Source organism: Erpetoichthys calabaricus, chromosome 7, assembly GCF_900747795.2.
Source record: "Erpetoichthys calabaricus chromosome 7, fErpCal1.3, whole genome shotgun sequence".
Lineage (NCBI taxonomy): Eukaryota > Metazoa > Chordata > Cladistia > Polypteriformes > Polypteridae > Erpetoichthys > Erpetoichthys calabaricus.
This window is the reverse complement of record NC_041400.2, coordinates 155,430,859-155,451,204: the sequence shown is the minus strand read 5'-3', so window position 1 is coordinate 155,451,204 and position 20,346 is coordinate 155,430,859. Positions and strand designations below refer to the sequence as shown.

Here is a 20,346-nt window from a genome sequence, read left to right as displayed (position 1 = left end):
TTGAGTGTTAAAGATATGTATTAGATTTCTAAGGATAAAGCTCCATTTGTTTTCATGTGATCCTAAGTTCATTATTTTTGTTTAAGTATAAGTTCATGCCTTTGATAAAATGGTTTCAGGTGATTCACTGATTAGTTTTCTTGCTTTTTTTTGGTTAAATTTTGCTACAGTACCTATAAAAAGTGTTCACCCCCTTGGACTTTTTTTTCTACATATTATTGTTGTACAGCATTAAATCGGTTGCTTTACTTTGAATTTTTTGACGTTGATCAACAGGAAAAGACTCTATAATTTAAAATGGAAAACAGATATCTGCAAAGTTACCTAAATTAATTACAAGTATAAAACATAAAATTATTTATTACTTAACTAGCAAAATACCCGCGCTTCACAGCGGCGAAGTACTGCTTTAAAATTTTTATTAAGAAGAAAAGTAAACCTTTTTAAACTGAGGGAAAATATACCAATAATTATTTGTTAAGGATCTCTTTGTATACCACGTTGTCAGTTCGGCCCTCCGGTTATAATATGACCAAGCTGTGCGCTGAGCTTACTCTTGAGCATGCAAGGTATAGTTGGCCATGTGAAAAGCAATCTTGCCTCAAATCAATGCAAACCTTTTGTAGGGTTTGTTCCTGAGACTTATTAATTGTCATTGCGAAACAGAGCCTTAGTGGAAATTGGAGGCGTTTGAATTGAAATGGGTTTTATCGATAACTTCACATCCAGCTTTTGAGAGTTTAAACATTCATAAACATCAAAGTGTCCACTACTCAAATCGTCACCTGTGAATCTAAGATGTTTAAGAGGCATTGGCGGTTGTCCAAAGGTGTAAAATATTTGGCCATTTCGGTACACTTGAAAGCGACAACCGAACAATTCAGCGGCAGCCATCAACTCACATGCAGAACCATAGGTGAAGGGCTTAAGCATTTCACTCTTATAGTGCTCCTGTGTAGTATAATTATCTCCTGTACCGTCATTAGTCCACACCTTGAACCTGTCCCAGTCATTCAATGCATAAGACACAATGTTCCTCCGGATATCAAGAGTGATCCTGATATGGCCGTGCAGTATGTAACACAGAGAATGGAAAAGGCAGGCGCCATCTCCGGGCATGGAAACCACTCATTAAGTGACAGTTCTTTGATTGATGGTGATCACCTCGATAGACATGTTAAAGACCCGATGTTAATGGGGGTACGGTTGGAATGATAAAGGAAATGGGTACCTGAACAATGTAAACTAAGTCTAAAATACCTACACAGTAACTATAGTCGTAATAAACGATCAATAAAACAGCGGAGAAGCCGTGGATTAAATAAAAAGGCTGCAGTTATCAGCAGGGAGACGTGAATACCGTGGCGAAGCAAGGAAGGGAATGAATTGACCGGAGCGACGGAATGCCTTATACAGGCAGGCAGCCAACTACGTGGGAGGCGTGGGGATGGTGGACCCAACGCCACCTCACACGGCGACCGAGCTGCAGGCTATGGACGTATATATGTATGTAAGTAGGATTTAGTTAGCGCTGGGAACCTGTGTACCAAATTTTCTTGAACATGGGCCCATAAGTAACAAAGACCGTTGGAAAAAGTTCAATAAGACGGCCGACAATGGCATCATACCACCGAAATAAGTACGTACATTGGTTTCAGTTAGCGCAGGGAAGCCACCTACCAAATTTCATGAAGATTGGGCCATAAATAAGAAAGTTTAACATGGCGGACGTTGTCGACCATTATGACTGTTACGCATAGAATTTCAAAATGAAACCTGCTTAACTTTTGTAAGTAAGCTGTAAGGAATGAGCCTGCCAAATTTCAGCCTTCTACCTACACAGGAAGTTGGAGAATTAGTGATGAGTGAGTCAGTGAGTGAGGGCTTTGCCTTTTATTAGTATACAGTAGATTATTCACTCCTTTCCAGTAAGTATTAAGTAGACGCACCTTTGGCAGCCGTGACAGCTTTGAGTCTATTTGCACAGGCATCTATCAACTTTTCACATCTGGACACTGCCATTTTTTCCACATTGTTCTTTACAAAACTTCTCAAGCTCTGTCAGGTTGCATTTAGATTGTGAGTGAAGAGCCTATTTGAAGTCCAGCCACAAATTCTCAGTTGGATTGAGATCTGTACTCAGACTCCGCTACTCCAGGACAATAACATTGTAGTTTTTAAGCGATTCCTGTGCACCTTTAAGCTTTATGATTGTCTTCAAGAAAACTAATTTCCCAAGGCACAGATTTCTTGAAGACTCGTTTTGCCACCACCACATTTTACTGTGGGAATGCTATGTTTTGATAGTGAGCAGAGTTTGGGTTATGGCAAACATTTTCTTTAGTTTGTTGACCAAACAGCTCAATTTTGGTCTTATCAGACCATAGAACCTTGCAGCTAACTTTGGAGTCTTCCTTGTGCCTTCTGGTTAATTCTTGCTGTCATATACATATTTTTTTAACAGTGGCTTTCCCTTTGCCACTCTCCCATAAAGCTGGTAGTATCTTAAATCTCAATTCACTGTAGCTTTTAACTGTAATGAAGATATCATAGGTGTCCTGGTGGCCTCCTTCACAACTATTCTTCTTGCATGACCATTCAGTCTTTGTGAAGTCTGCTGTAGTCAGAATTACAACTGTGCTTTACTCTTCCCACTTTTTAATGATTAATTTAACTTGACTCCAAGGGACATACAGTTACTTTGATATTTTCTTATCTCTTTCCCTACTTGTTCTTTGCAATAACCTTTTTACTGAGGTGTTTGTGCTGTTATTTTGTCTTCATTGTCTGGGTTAGGGCATGATACTCACTCAGCACAAGTTGACTCTTCTAGGTACAGGACCATTTATACTGAAATCAATTGAAACCTTATAAGTACGGAGAGGTGTTCTCCACACAACAAATTATAGGTCTTCTAGAACCGATTGGCTGCTCCAGTGATGATTTAGGTATGTCATTTTAAAGGAGTTGAATACTTATGCCAACAACAACATTTATTTATATAGTACATTTTCATACAAAAAGTAAGCTCAAAGTGATTTACATAATGAAGAAAAGAAAAATAAGACAACATTAGTTAACATAGAAAAGGAGTAAGGTCCGATGGCCAGGGTGGACAGAAAAAACAAATAAAAACTCCAGAAAGCTGAAGAAAAAAATAAAATCTGTAGGGGTTCCAGGCCACGAGACCGCCCAGTCCCCTCTGGGCATTCTACCTAACGTAAATGAAATAGTCCTCTTTGTAGTTAGGGCTCTCACGGAGTCACTTGATGCTGATGGTCATACAGACTTCTGGCTTTTAATCCATCCATCATTGTTGGAACATCATGGTGCTTGCGCCACCACCAAAAGGACACCGGAAAAGGAAACAGAAGAGAGAGTAGGGGTTAGTACAGATTTTAGAGCCACCATGAATAGTTATTACAATGAATTAGATATACAGAGTATCATGATTTAAATTACAGTAAAGTTATGAGAAGGCCATGTTAAAGTAATTTGTTTTCAGCAGTTTTTTTAAAGTGCTCCACTGTATTAGCCTGGCAAATTCCTACTGGCAGGCTATTCCAGATTTTAGGTGCATAACAGCAGAAGGCCGCCTCACCACTTCTTTTAAGTTTTGCTCTTAGAATTCTAAGGAGACACTCAGTTGAGGATCTGAGGTTACGATTTGGAATATAAGACGTCAGACATTCCGATATATAAGATGGGGCAAGATCATTTAATTATTTAATCCTGAATGATACAGGTAACCAGTGTAGTGACATCAAAACTGGAGAGATGTGCTCGGATTTTCTTACCTGGTTAGGATTCAAGGACGCTGCATTCTGCACTAGTTGCAAACGATTTATGTCTTTTTTGGGTAGTCCTGAGAGGAGTGCGTTACAGTAATCTAGTCGACTGAAAACAAATGCGTGAACTAATTTCTCAGCATCTTTCAATGATATAAGAGGTCTAACTTTTGCTATTTTTCTTAAGTGAAAAAATGCTGTCCTAGTGATCTGATTAATATGCGATTTAAAATTTAGATTACAGTCAACAGTTACACCTAAGCTTTTTACCTCCGTTTTGACTTTTAATCCTAATGCATCCCGTTTATTTCTAATAGCCTCATTATATCCATTATTGCCAATCACTAAGATTTCGGTTTTCTCTTTATTTAACTTGAGAAAGGTACTATTCATCCATTCTGAGATACAAGTTAGACATTGTGTTAGTGAATCAAGAGAATCGGGGTCATCAGGTGCAATTGATAAATACAGCTGTGTATCATCAGCATAGCTGTGGTAGCTCACGTTGTGCCCTGAGATAATCTGACCTAATGGAAGCATGTAGATTGAGAAGAGCAGCGGACCCAGGATAGAGCCTTGTGGAGCACCATATAGGATATCATGTGTCTTTGAGTTGTAATTACCACAACTAACAAAGAATTTTCTCCCTGCCAGGTAGGATTCAAACCAATTTAAGACGCTGCCAGAGAGGCCCACCCATTGACTAAGGCGATTTCTAAGAATATTATGATCAATGGTGTCAAATGCGGCACTCAGATCTAAGAGGATGAGAACAGATAAATGATCTCTGTCTGCATTTACCCTCAAATCATTTACTACTTTAACGAGTGCAGTTTCTGTGCTGTGATTTGTTCTAAAACCTGACTGAATTTTTTCAAGAATAGCATGTTTATTGAGGTGCTCATTTAACTGCATAATGACTGCCTTCTCTAGAATTTTACTTAAGAAAGGCAGGGTAGAGATGGGTCTAAAATTTTCAAGAGCAGAGGGGTCAAGATTATTTTTCTTAAGTAGGGGTTTAACTACAGCAGTCTTAAGACAGTCTGGGAAGACCCCCATATCTAATGACGAATTTACTATGTCAAGAACATTATCAATTAGCACGCCCGATACTTCTTTGAAAAAATTTGTTGGTATTGGGTCAAGGACGCAGGTGGAGGGTTTCAGTTGAGAAATTATTTTATGTAAATCAGGTAAATCTATCCTAGTGAAAGAGTTTAATTTGTTTATAACGGAATACTGGGGTTTAGGAGGATCCTTAGTGTTGGGGAGATATACTATGTTATTTCTAATATCATTAATTTTTTGATTGAAAAATACAGCAATAGCCTCACAGGTTTTACTGGAAGTACTTAGAAGGCATTCCTTTGAGTTACCTGGGTTTAACAGACGATCAATCGTCGAGAATAAGACTCTGGGATTACTAGCATTGTTATTTATAATCTTGGAGAAATAGCAGCGCCTCTCAAGACGGACTGTGTTATTGTATTCTGTTATTTTAACTTTTAATATTTCATAGTGGATAGTTAGTTTAGTCTTCCTCCATTTACGCCCAGCTCTACTGCATGTTCAATTTAAATCAGACACTCTTTGGGTCTTCCATGGTATAACAATGCTAGAAAATTTTTTAACTGTCTTTTCAGGTGCAACTATGTCAACAACAGCTCTCACCTTAGTATTAAATCTTTCCACCTTACTATTTACATTATCCTCGCTATTATAGTTGGCACTAAAAACGGACTGATTGCTTAGAATGTTTGTAAGTTTTAAAGCTGCTGATGAGTCAAAGAAGCGTTTTTTAACAATATGCTTCTCATGAGTGTTTTCTATCATTATTTCTATATTAAAAAGTAGAAGAAAATGGTCTGATAGACCCATATCAATGACCTGCTTTATATCAACTTTTAGTCCTTTAGTAATCACTAAGTCTAACGTATGACCTGCTTTATGTGTAGGCTGATTAACGAGCTGTCTCAAATCGAAAGAGTCCAGGAGGTTCATAAATTCTTTTACTTTTTGGTCACACTGATTATCTATATGAAAATTAAAGTCGCCGAAGAGTGTGTCATACTTCGTAATTAAAATTGACATTAAGTCAGAGAATTCCTCAAAAAAGACGCGTTGAATTTTGGAGGTCTATACATGGATAATACTAGAACGTGAGAATCTCCATGGATAACAACGGTGAGATACTCAAAGGACTTGAATTTACCAAAACTGACATTTTAACCGGTTTGAGTAAATGTTTGCCAAGCCGCCGCCTCTTTTTCCTTGGCGATCTGCACGAGTAAAACTGTAATCCGGACACGCAGATTCGATTAAAACAGCTGCGCCATCTGAGTTAAGCCACGTTTCACTTAGTGCAATAAAATCTATTTTTTTATCACTAATAAGATCGTTGATAAAAAATGTCTTGTTAGTTAAAGCTCTAACATTTAATAGTGCCATATTTAATGTTTCAGAGGGGCAGAGATGAATACTATGTGCGTTATTGATATTTGGAACAGGAACTGTTATTTTTATTAGCGCCGCTCTGTGTGTATTTTTTGTTTAATCTATAATCTGTTTTTATAGTTTTAATACATTGTTCATCTAAAGTAATCTAGTAGTAATTTTAATTAAATTATTGGTGTTTATGCCGTATTGCCTAGATTTTCTACGTGCAGTGAGATTGGTTATTACAGTATTTATGTTGTGCACTTTTATGGAAGATTTTGTTAAACGATTATCATGTCCTAGCACAGCAGTAGCATTTCGGAAGGGGTTAAGAGCAGAGATAGATAGTCAAGATAAACGAATTACCTTAGATATGTTTTCGGAGAGGACCCGGGCGCTGAAACTGTTCGGATGCAGGCCATCTCGCTTGAAGAAACGCGGTCTTTCCCAAAAGAGGTCCCAGTTGTTGATGAACCCGATGTCTTGATTCTTACAGAAGCCCTACAGCCAGTTGTTTAATCCTAGCAGACGACTGTAGTACTCATTTGATCGTCTGACAAGAGGCAGTGGACCCGAAATGAAGGTCTTTGCCGATGGAGTCCTCTCCTTCGTGTCTTTAATTAATGCTGTGAAGTCATCCTTGAGGATTTCCTATTGTCGGTGCCTTATATCGTTTACGCCGGCATGCAAAACAATTGCTCCAACTGCCCTGTTCTTGTGCTTCTCATAGATTGTCGGCGCACGTCTCATCACATCTCGGACACGAGCAACGGAAAAACAAGAATCAAATGATTTTCTATTAGGGCATGCGATATTGAGGTTTCTAACAATAGAATCACCTACCACTATTACATCACCAGGGGCTGAAGGCGAACTGGGGACACGGAGAGAGTCGAACCGGTTCTGAGTTAAGATGCTTGCCTGTGCCGATGGAGGTGTTCTGGCCTTGAACCCCTGCCTGCATAGCTGAAATACGCCGAGGTCATTATCGGTGTCGCTCCTACGAGGCATGGGGGTGAAGTTCACGCGGGGTTGATGTTACGCCGATTACAGATGGTGAGGACGGTTTATCCAGCAGCCAAGCCTTCAGATCTCTAAGGTATCTTCGTCTGGACAGGAGTTTCTGAATCTGTTCGTCGAGTGCCTGGAGTTCCTCTACTACGACTGCAACGCGATTCATCTCACTGTTGGCCATTGTCTGCTTCCGCTTCCGCTTTGTGCCCTAGGAAGAATGAGAGAGAGATTGGTCAATTATGTTGTGTTTTACTTTTGTAATCATTTAGACCACCATCTAGAAAATGAAAGCTTTGAAAAACATTAACACTGTAGATACAGTGGATAATGTATAGGGAATTATATTACTAAATCAAAAATGTTTTTGGATTGGTTATTACTGTGTACTTAGCATGTGTCTTTATCTAAGAAGACTTACAAGATCAGGATACCTTAACGATTGTTTTTTGGGGTGCAGGCAGATTGACTTGCTTAGAATTATATTATGCTTCCATTTTTTCAATTAAACTTCCTGATCTGTTTAAATTGAAGCCATCAAAGCTTATTGTTTGTTCATATATAAACATTTAGATGTGTTTGGAGACTTAGTTAAACTGATCAGAAAGTTGGAGCCTTTGTAAATTTGTTTTTGTTATTTTATCATTTTTACTTTATTAAATATTTTTGTAACAAAGAGTCATATTGAAAAATAACAGCTGTGAAGGAATGAAATTGCATGCAAAAGTAGACTACATTAAATACATACATTTTAATAGTACTTAAGCTAAGATTTTGTGATGGCTCAAAAGCTTTCATGGATATCAGATTTAAATTGAAGAGATGTAAAAATGACATCAATCAGTGTTCTGTTGTTAGGTAATGGATGTGGACTGCCTGTCTCTAATTGTAGTTGAAATTTCTTAAAACACAGCATTTTTAAAAGATGTATCCGATGGAGAGTACTACTACTACATGATGAACAGGTCTGGAGCTTTGCAGATGAATTATAGTGTCAGAGGAAAAACTAAAGCATTACAGTGTTCAAAAAAGCAGTCATGCATTTTTTATACTTTTTAATACTGAGTATGTATTTGTACAATTTTGGTGAATAGAGTAATGCTTATAAAATTCCTTTACTCTTAGATTCATTTTCAAATAAGTGATTTTTAATTTTCTTTTTACTGTAATGGTTCACTCTCCTCAAGCAGCATGAAAATGTGAGCTGCTGTATAAAGCAACTTGCATTCACCTTCCCCAGCATTTGACTAACTTGTATTAGGGATCTGTCTTGCTGTCGGAAGTGGCTGCTAGATGGGTAAAAGAGGAAAATATACAATATAAACAAGATGGATCAACTTCTCTCAAGGTAAATTTCAAACATTAAGCTAATCCATAATATACTATTTTTCTGTTTAAAGATTGGCAAGTTTTAAAGTTCACCAGTTCTTTTCAGTGGGAGGTTTTAAAATTTCAAATATTTGTACACTGTGCTGTACTTGAGATGTCTCAACAAAAACTGAGCTTTCCTGACAAAATCAGTTCATTGGGTACGAGTTGTCCCATGTAGACAGACAGACAGACAGACATAGCATTCACAGTAAGTACTTCCTGCAATATATGTAAATATACCTGAAAAATGAATTATCAGTTAATACAAAATAAAGAAGAAAAAACCAATACAAAAATGTTCTTCCTTTGACCATAGCCAAGATTTTAAAGCAACCAACACCTTTTGGCTAAGAAATGAATAGGACATGTGAAGGCACTGAATGAGGAATAAAAATAGTTTATGTTAAAAGACCTACATTTCTTTTTATAGACTTTAATAAAACAAGTTTTCATTTTGCATTTGATGAAAAATGCTATATTGCTAATTTAGTGATTGGAAATCATTAGGTTAACAATAATGTCAGACCATTGACTTTATTGACATTATATAAACCTGATCAAAGAACAGAATTACAAAATGGTATTTTTACCACTTTTATATCTTTTAATATGTTTATTGCAACATTGTATTTGCATCAAGAAATTGTTAATTTAACTAAAGAATGCTAATGAGTCTTATCTTTTTTGCTTTATAATAAAAGTCTCTGATGGGACTTTTATTTAGTCATCTGTTATTGAAAACTTTTAACAAGATTGTGTTTTTACAAGCATTGGCTAAGACATTAGATTTTATACAACATGACTGTTGCTTCATTTCTTATTTCTGACTTATTGCATAACAGAGCAACTCATTTTAGCCAGATTACGATTAAAAAGAAAAAAATATGGAAAAATAACATAAGCAGCACACAAATCTTAAGAAACCTCAGCTCTGTAAAAAGTATAAAGTGGAAGAAAGAAGAAGTACAAGTAACAAAAAGTATAATCAATAAATGAAAAATGACCTGGTACGCTGTGATTTAATAAATAATAAATACACTGAAACATTGTGCAAAGTCAGACAAAAAATAAATTTGGAAAAATAATCCATATTTAATCAACAGGAGGAACTACATAGATATACATTAAACAAAGAGATATTGACAGGCAGGACAAAAAACCTGAATATCTACACAAGCATTGGACTCAAAATATATTAGTAGCAAATACTGGCTACTCACATAATATATATAAAAAAATAAAAGCAGATTCTACTTTTTTCTTTTGTTGATGATATTACTGCTGTTACATCTTAGTTCCTGCTTTTGCTTGTTTTTTTCTATGTTAATCATGCTTACGTTTAGAATTGATGGTTGTTATACCAGAACCTTGTACTATAAGTGTGATAGAGGTTAGGAAGAAAATGAAAGCAAGGCTTGAATTATGTGGTGAAAGAAATAGGAGACCCATGGACCAAGGGATTATCGTAAGTTGCACTGAAGTATGGCAAGTAATATTTTAATGTGTTTGTTAGATATGTGCTATATAATCCAGGATAGCTAGTTGGGTGAAACAGTGTTTAGCATTGTTGCCTGATAGCTCCAGTGTCCTTGGTGCAAAAAATCCTAGCCTGGATACTGTCTGTGTAGTGTTTTCATGTTCTTCTATTTGTGTGTGTTTTACTCGGGGTACTCTGGTCTTCATCCTGGAGATATGCATGTCAGGTTGACTGGCAACTCTACACTGGCCAAGTGGGTGTATGCGCAATCGTGTCCCATGGTGTACTGATTCCCCATCCACAAGTGTTTCCTGCTTTGTGCCAGTATTGGAAAGAAAAGGTTCCTACCCCCGGAATCCTGAAATAGATAATGTAAGTTCATTTAGTAGATCATTGGATAGACTAAGTTCAGATCTGCACATCTCCTCTATTACACCTCCCAAAGCAATTCCATGGAAAGATTTATGAAAATAATGTCTAGAGTCATCATTATGCTGTAAAAAATGTGTGTATTCTTTATAATTAAAAATCATTATTTTATCATCTTTGAAAATTCTGAAAAAGTAATACAAAATTAACCCATAATCTTTTTTTATCATTCTCATTTTTATTATTGTAATGATTTAAACTTTCTATACAAATATACAAAGTATACATTAAAATCACATTTGGTGCATTAGTTTTGTTTTAACATGACAGTTAATATATTCATTGGTTTTGCTTTTTCATGTAGCTATATGTACTTATTTACAGTAGTAAGAAGGTAAAAACAAAAAAAAAAATTTGTTCAAACTCTGCCAGTCATCCAGTGTAAAAAATCAACATCCACAGACTTGCTACCTACTTTACCAGGTCAAATAACATGCCCTTTGTGTGCCCTGGAGATGAGATCACAGCAGGTTGGGTCAGCCCACCTGGGAGGGAGACAGCTGCCATCATTGAATTGGGCTCTTGTCAGTATTAATGACTTGCATCCGACACCTCATTCTAGCCACACTTGTTTAGTCTAGGATGTATTGCATTAAAATAATTACTGCTTGTCAGCCTCTATTTAACAGGCCTCCCTTCGTATACACGTACTGTCACTGGCTTGTGCATCAAAGTCTGCATAGACACACACCTCTCTTGTCATTTGCCCTCACCAGATGAAATAGATTTTCTATGCATTGTTTAGTGCACACTTCCAGAAGTACTATTTATTTATTGTGTACTATTCAAAGCTTGAATCTCCTTAATATTTGACAAATACATAAATGATACAATTCAGATAAATTAATTATGTTTTCATAGTTGAGAAAATGTTTTTATATCATTTTAAAAATATTTCTTTTTAACCTGGACTTAAATGTATTTAAGCTTGTTGGTGAAATTCTAATTTTTGAAGCTTAAAATAAATATAGAAAGCATATTGAACATCACAGCTTCTGTCAATAGTATATTTCATGTTTCCAAAGGGATTATGAGCACAAGAAAATGTTGACTTGCAGAGGACAATGGCTTGCAAATTAGTAAGAGGAACCTTTTTAATTGTATGCTCTTACTTTAGTATTGTAAAAATGTTACTCATAAATGCATTGAGTTTCAAGAAGAACATTTTTTCTGTAGTCAGTGGGAAGTGATTCAACATGAGTGACTAAATGTGAATTTCCCATTGGGATTAATAAAGTATCTATCTATCTATCTATCTATCTATCTATCTATCTATCTATCTATCTAGCTATCTATCTATCTATCTATCTATCTAGAGTAACATCAGAATCATACTGCCTTAGTTTTAAGTACACAAAGGATGATCCAGCTGTCGTAACAGTGATCTTCAGGATATACACTGTCTGCTGGTTTTCATTTCCTTTGAGCTCATCAGCACTGAATAATAACTCTGAGTTCAATTGTTTATTTTAAAAATAATCTTTATGTGTGAATCCCGTACTTAAACTATTATTTAATTATTCAATGTAAAGAGAAGTGGCGAATTTCACAGTTATACTGCATGTTAGCGTTCAGTTTTTATACACCAGCTAAACTTAGGAGGTCCCTGAAGCAAAATCTGCACCACTGCAGGTGACAGTGAACAAGCGTGCTCTGGCTGTGTAAGAGATTATGTAACAATTACTTTTATGCAACATACACATAAATATAGACATAAAGTGGAACCTCGGTTCACGAACGTCTCGGTACACGTACAACTCGGTTTACGACCAAAACCTTTGCCAAACTTTTGCCTCGGTTCACGACCACACACTCGGTATATGAACAAGCCAGTTTCCCTTTCGGTTTGTGCGTGCCGATGATTTCCGCACGTGTTGCATTGTTCTCGGTCAGACGTGCGTGCGTGCTGTCTCTGTGAACTCTTTGTGCGCTATTTTATTTCCCTTCCGGGTCGTACGCGCCGATTACTGTATTTAAGCACATGTTCAGCCTCTCCCTGTTCATTGTTCTCAGTCAGACGTGCGTGCATTACCTGTGAATTCTTTGTGCTCTACAGTATTTCATGTGCTTTTGCAGTTAACCATGGCTTCTAAGCAAGTGAAGAGTGGTGAGAAGAAAGTGCTGCAATGTTACTTTTCTCATTTTTTCAAATGTTTATTTTTTTCCATGTGCTTAAAACTCATTTAAAAAGAGTGTTTACAGCGATCGATCGGGTTGTAATGCTATTAGCATGAAATCCTGCAATGTTACTGTGTTGGTTGGCTTTTAAATAAAGTTTGGATTTGTTCAAATGTTCCTTTTTCCCCCCTGTGCTTAAAACTCATTTAAAAAGAGTGTTTACAGCGATCGATCGGGTTGTAATACTATTAGCATGAAATCCTGCAATGTTACTGTGTTGGTTGGCTTTTAAATAAAGTTCGGATTTGTTCAAATGTTCCTTTTTTCCCCCTGCGCTTAAAACTCATTTTAAAAAAAAAAGTGTTTATACAGCGAATCGGATTGTAAGGCTATAGCACGAACTGCTGCAATGTGAGAGAGAGGGGGGCTGCCGTGCTGCCGAGAGAGGGAGCCAGCGTGTGCAGCTCAGAGAGAGAGGGGTGGAGGGGGGTTTGTGCTCTCCTGCTGCCGAGAGAGACAGAGAGCCTGCATGTGCAGCTGAGAGATAGAGAAGGGGGGGTGGTGTTGTGCCCGCCTGTTGTTGAGAGAGAGAGAGAGCCTGCGCGTGCAGGGAGCCTGGGTGTTTGTGTCCGTGTTATTCAATGTTTTCACATTAGTTTACTATTACACTGTGCATTCTATGGTGTAATTAACTATAATTTGTGCGTAGACATCTTTAAAAAAAATATATTTACATACAGTTCGAAAGGTCTGGAATGGATTAATTGTATTTACATACAATCCTATGGGGAAATTGCTTCAGTTCACGACCAAATCGGTTTACGACCAGAGTTTTGGAACGAATTATGGTCGTGAACTGAGGTTCCACTGTATCTTGGATCTTGTTATAACAAGTGATACTTTCACAGTTAATACTATGTAATGAATTTTGGAGATTTTGATCATTGTGTGGCACTAGTTGTGGTAGTTTTGGGGACCGTCCCCGCATATTGTCCACCGGACAAAAGGAAAACCAAAAGAAATGTGATCAAGAGCAAAAAAGTATTTTAAGCAGATGATGATTTATAGTCAAAAAATGGCGTTTTTATACAGTAAAATAAAATGGAGGCAGGAAATAGTTGGTGGGAAGTGACGTTGAAACGGAAGTAATGTCATCAGAAAGGGTCGGAAGTGATGTCATGTCTGGCACCGGAAGTGACGAAGTGGCGGCCATTTTTGGAACCCGAAAGTGTGATGTTTACTTCTGCTCGGATTTCCTGCTGAGAGATTGAGAGATTTGGGTAAGTACCATGTGACAACCCCCTGTCTTGCGATATTTTACTCACCTTTAGGGTTTTTGACTGCCCCCTAAACCCTCATGTGTGACATGACCCATCCCCCAAACCAAACCCATCAGCCCAGACCCATCGGGTCAGGCGACCTGCACCGAGAGGTCGTGAACATGGGAGAGAGCATCCGCGTTGGCCTGCAAGGAACCTTTATGATAAACAACACTAAAACGTTAAGGTTGAAGGTCTAAAAACCACCTAGTGACGTGGGGGTTAGACTTACGGTGAACAGACATCCACTGTAAGGCAGCATGATCCGTTACCAGAGTAAACTCCCGCCCCAATAGGTAGTACCTTAACTGTGTGATAGCCCATTTGATCGCCAAGGCTTCTCGCTCCACCCCGGCATACATGGTCTCCCGGTCCAGCAGTTTCCAGCTGAGGTACATAATGGGATGTTCAGCACTTAGTCCTGTGTCCGATGCATCAGTCTGGAGTATAAAAAGAAAAGAAAAATCAGGAGATTTTAAAATAGGTGCTGACGTAAGGGGCAACTTCAAGTCATTGAATGCAGTAGCAGCATGATTATCCCATACCACTTTTAAGGGTGCTCTTTTCTTTGTTAGATTAGATAAGGGTGAAGTAATCTCTGAGAAACAAGGTATGAAACAGCGATAGTAGCCTGCTAAACCCAGAAATGCTTGTACTTGCCTCTTAGTCACCGGACGGGGCCAATTTATGATGGCATCAATTTTGGAGCATTGTGGTTTAACAGTGCCACATAACCCTCGCCAACCCCACCCCCCCAACCAGATAACCTTAATATTTAGATTCTTTTAACCCAAATAAACATTTTTGGGGATTAATACAAAGTCCGGCTCATGCTAGTGTGGAGAGCACTGTTTTAACCTGCAGCACATGTTCCTCCCATTTGCCGGAAAAGAGGATAACATCATCTAGATAGGTGGCACTAAATGAATTGTGGGATCATAGCAGTGTATCTACCAGATGTTGGAAGGTCGCTGGTGCCCCATGCAAGCCAAAAGGGAGAACAGTATACTGCTAATGTCCACCTGGAGTACTAAAAGCATTTTTTTCTTTAGCGGAGGCCGTTAAAGGAATTTGCCAATGCCCTTTTGTCATATAGAGCGTAGTTAAGAGTTGGACTTTACCTAGCCAATCGAGTAGATCATCCACTCACGGCATAGGATACGCGTCAAATTTAGAGACCTGATTAAGTCGTCAGAAGTCATGACCCATCAGGTTTAGGAACTAAGACAATTGGACTAGACCAGGGGATATAACTTCCTTCAATAACCCCCAACTCCAGCATTCACCTAATTTCCAACTCTACTTCCGTCTTTTTTGCCTCCGGGAGCTTATAGGATCTTTCTCTGACAATTACCCCCGGGTCAGTGATGATGTCATGTTCAATCAGAGCAGTTCTTCCTGGTAACTCATTCACTACTTCCGGTACTGACAGGATAGCCATCTCTAGGTCCTGTTTTTGTTCCGGTGTTAAATCAGGTCCGAAATTAAGGCATGATTTTGAAACGAAAAAGGAGCAAGGCTGACCAGAGAAGGGATCAATTTCCCTTTTCTTCCACGGCTTCATTAAATTTATATGATACACTCGCTCACTCGGTCAATGATTGGGCTGTTTTACCAAATAGTCTACGAGTCCTTTCCTTAATTTTGTAAGGGCATTGCCAATAATTTGGAATGAGAACTAGGAACGAGCACCATTATACGATCACCTGGGACAAATTCCCGAATGGTGGTGTTTCTATTATAATAACGAGACTGCGCTGCTTGAGCTTTTTCCAGATTTTCTTTTAGTACTGGTCTAATTTTTTCCAATCTATTGCGTAACTGAGCAATATATTCTAGTATATTTGAGATAGGAAGGATCTCCTCTCCTCTAACATATCCAGTAGCCCACGGGGTTGTCTACCATGCAGTAATTCAAAAGGAGAAAAACCTGTAGATGTCTGTGGAACTTCCTGATAAGCAAACAATACGAGTGAAAGTAACTGATCCCCGTTTCTCCCATCCACGTTAACTACTTTTCGTAACATCTGTTTTAAAGTCTGATTAAATTGTTCTACCAATCCATCTGTTTGCGGATATGTAGACCGATGTTTTCAGATGTTTTATTTTGAGTAATTTAGCCACCCTGAACGTCTTCGAAGTGAAGGGAGTCCCTTGGTCCATAAGAACCTCTTTGGGGATCCCAACACGAGCGAATATCCCTACTAATTCCCGAGCAATGATTAGCAGAAGCTGTTCCGTTGCACTCAGCCACTTCTAAAAACAAGTGGCATAATCTACTAGAACTAATATATATTTATGTCCTCTTAACGAGAGTTCTAAAGGTCCTATACCAACTCGTTCAAAAGGAATATCAATAAGGGGAAGAGGAACAAGAGGAGTACGGTCCCTCTTAGGAATGTGACGAAGTTGCCATTCGGGACAAGAAGTGCAAAATCGTCGGACCTCCTCAATTATCCCTGGCCAGTAAAATCGGAGTTTAATTCTCTCTGTTTTATCGGAGCCCAAATGGGATCCCAGAAGGTGGGCATGCACTAGTTCACATACTTATCACCGATAAGTACGTGGTACTAGAAGCAATGTCCTCACTTCACCCCCATGTTCAGCCACTCAATATAAGAGTTCATTTTTTAATACAAAGGAAGGCATTCGTGGCATGGGATCTACAGACGTTTGTCCTTCAGCTGACACTATTGCATTCCTTGTAAATTTTAAGGAATCATCATTCCATTGTTCTCTTTTAAATGAAGACGGGGTAATTAAGAATTGGGAAGATAAACTTTGTATAGGATCTTGGGTGACCTCAATGGGATGAGTCTCTGCCCCTACGTCCTCTACGTTAACCGTGCTAGCTCCCGCAGAGGATGATGGGACATCGACTTCCTTGTACTGTGTACCCATATGGGTCCTAGTGGTTGTTTTACATTGCATGGAGGCAGTCGGAGTAGATGAACTGTCCATTATTAAGCCCAAATTTTTATCAGGAGCATTTGTGTTTGTATCGCTGTTAATTTTCTTCCAGTCTCTCCCAATTATGTCTGGAAATGGGGGATCCAGTAATACTGCCATGGTTAACTTTTTCATAGTGTGGTCTACCGTTAACACACAGGAGGCAGTCTTATAATACAGAATGTCCCTATGAATACATCTGAGGCTAGTCTTAATTTTAAGCCATTGTCATGGTAAAACAAATTGGGAAGCAACAATAGAAATGTTACTCCTGGAATCGAACATTGCCCTTACATTCACGCCATTTATCAAAACTGCACCTGTGTAAGGAAGAGACAAAGGGTTAATCACAACAGCACAGTACCTTTCTCCCTTCCCCAGTAAACAATCCATATGCTCATTGGTGCAGGCTGGTGACAGATGTCCAACCTCCCCACACTTGAAACAGCAGGGGAGGCCAAAATGTTTGTCCCTTTGACGGACGGCAGGCTCAGGGTCTCGTCAAGAGGGCTCAGGGGCTGCCCCACATGCTTGTTGGGTTCGGTGAGAGGACTGTTCTGATCGCTCTGATTTGCAAGCTGCCCAGTGACGCTCTGCGATCTTTATCAGAGTGTCCATATTATGAAAATTTTGTTTCTGGTTCTGCTGGGCGATATGTTCAGGGAGGGCATGCACAAAGGTCTTGCACGCTAACAGCTCGGCCATCTTATGGGAGTTATTAATATCGGGCCGTAGTCAACGACATACTTTACTCCAGGCCTCAAACGCCTGCGTGTGGAGAGGCCATTCGGGGTCGAATTACCACTCCCTCCATTCTCTCGCCTTCTGTTCCGTAGAGATGCCATAGCGTTTGAACACCTCTGTTTTGAGAACGTATAATTAGCTTCCTGCTCCTCAGTTAAATCATAGTAGGCCCACTGGCTATCCCCTTCAGGTAGGGAACCAATAGATACGCCCTCTCTGACCTCGGCCATGCGTTCCGCTTAGCGGTACATTCAAAAACCAAAAAATAGGATTCAATATCCTCCCCTTCAGTTAAATAAGTCAGCTGAGTGGGTACAGACTGAGCGGCCTCTGTCCATACCGCGGCTGCAGCGTGAGCCACAGATTTGGCGAGTTGGGTCCGAGTCTCGCCCATTTGTACCTTCAAGGTATGTAGTTCGGTCATAATGGTTGATAGGACAGTATTCAGGTCTTGTTCCTCTGTCATTATTGAACAAAAAATCCTGCCGACTACGCCAATTGTGAAAAACAAATAAAAGGAGCTTCACCAAAAAAGAAGTTTTGGGGACCGTCCCCGTATATTGTCCACCAGACAAAAGAAAAACCAAAAGAAACATTGTGATCATGAGCAAAAAGGCAGTAAAAAAAGCGTTTTTATACAGTAAAATAAAATGGAGACAGGAAATGGCTCACGTGTGACATAGTTAATGTTCTCTGCACTACACCTTATTCTACTAGTCAACAGACTATAGCTTTTCAAAGTATAAAAGCTGTCAATGCTAATGTTTTCTCATTTTCATTACCTCTGCCATGTCATCTCAAATTGCTCTTTGGTCATTAGAAGAAAGTCTGGACTTGTATAATTGTACACTTTCAGATGTGCGCCTGAGAAAGTGTACACAGTTTTATTTTGTCATTCATTCCCCCGGTACACTGAAGGAGCTGCAGGTTGGAGTGCATATAGAGAAAATAAGACTTAAATGTTCATGTCCTAGCATTAAGGAGCATTAGAAGTCACACCCTGGAGATACTATTACCGTTGGATGCAGAAAAAACATTTGATATGGTTGAATGGGACTTTTCATCATATTGGAGAAATTTGGGTTTGGCCCAAACATTTGTGCATGGATCAAACTACTGTATACCAGTCTAGACGCTTCAGTTTGTATTAGATAGATAGATAGATAGATAGATAGATAGATAGATAGATAGATAGATAGATAGATAGATAGATAGATAGATAGATACTTTATTAATCCCAAGGGGAAATTGACATACTCCAGCAGCAGCATACTAATAAAAACCAATATTAAATTAAAGAATGATAACAATGCAGGTATACAGACAGACAATAACTTTGAATAATGTTAACGGTTATTAAGAAAATTGTTTCAGACTACTTCAAACTAGAACATGGTACTAGACAAGGATGCCCCCTGTTACCACTGCTTTTTGCAATTGCCATTGAGCCACTGGCAGTTCACTTTCGAAATGCTTATGAGATAAAAGGGACTATCAGAGAAGGACTTGGACAGAACATATCACTATATGCAGATGATACTGTACTATATATATCAGATCCACAAAATAATATGCCTGTAGCCCTAACATCACTGGCAGAATCTTAAAGGTTTCTGGGCTCAAAAATTAATTGGAATGAAAGCGCTCTTTCCAGTGAACTCTTTAGCACACAATATTAGATGGGTCACCTTTCCTTTTATCATCGCAGATCAGTTTAAATATCTAGGGGTAAACATCCCAAGTAAACATAAAGCCCTTTATCAACAAAATTTTGCTGTTTGCATGGAAAAACTTAAGTAAGAATTGCATAGATGGTCTACCCTTCATCTCAATTTAGCTGGAAAAATTAATACTGTCAAGATGAATATTCTTCCTAAGCTTCCTTTTCTATTTCAAAGCATTGCAATATACATTAATAAATCATTTTTTAAGAAGTTAGATTCAATCATAACCTGTTTTATTCAGAATTCAAAACATCCACACATCCAAAGGCAACCCTACAAAGACCTAAGGCAGAACATGGCATGGCTTTACCTTACTTTAAATTTTATTACTGGACGGCAAATATACAAGCTATAAAAACTTGGACATTGTCACAAATAGATGACCATATACTCCACAATAGAAATAAATCCTGCAGTACTTCTTTATATTCCTTGCTGTGTACCCTAGTAAATACAAGTTATCGCCATTACACTAACAACCCAATTGTGCTTCATTCACTCAGATTATGGAACCAATGTATGGAGTACTTCAAGATAGAGACGCTTTTATTTCTGCATGATAGACACCTTTTTCCACCCTATAAAACCTACACAGTTTTTAATGTTTGGAAAACACACAAGATTAAATCACTTACAGATTTGTACATAGACAACGTCTTCGCATCCTATTTGCAATGACACTTCAAATTTAACTTTCCATCAACACAATTCTTTCACTACCACCAAATTAGAAACTTTGTTAAACAAAATCTGCCCAATTTTCCTCACCTCCAACCTACTTCTGTTCCGGAAGAAATATTGATCAGTCTTGAGGGCTCAGACAACATTTCTGTAACATATAAAAACATTTCAAAGTCCCTCCCTTTCAAAGATCCCAATCCCAGAGTACAATGGGAAAAGGATCTCTTACTCAATATTTCAGAAAAGGAGTGGAAGGCAGCCATGCACAGAATTTACTGCAGCTCCATATGCGCAAAGTA

At 38.4% G+C, this 20,346-nt stretch overlaps 1 protein-coding gene and 1 long non-coding RNA gene across 3 annotated transcripts in view; one reads left to right on the top strand and one right to left on the bottom strand.

The window, feature by feature from the left end:
• LOC127528763 (uncharacterized) overlaps positions 1-6,952 on the bottom strand; it is a 32,877-nt gene extending 25,925 nt beyond the window's left edge. The window contains exon 1 of the long non-coding RNA XR_007935379.1: positions 6,591-6,952. This is a non-coding gene — a long non-coding RNA (uncharacterized LOC127528763). The remainder of the gene's footprint in view (positions 1-6,590) is intronic.
• The window catches only part of antxr2a (ANTXR cell adhesion molecule 2a), a 310,747-nt gene that overhangs the window by 266,173 nt on the left and 24,228 nt on the right, over positions 1-20,346 (top strand). The window lies entirely within an intron of this gene.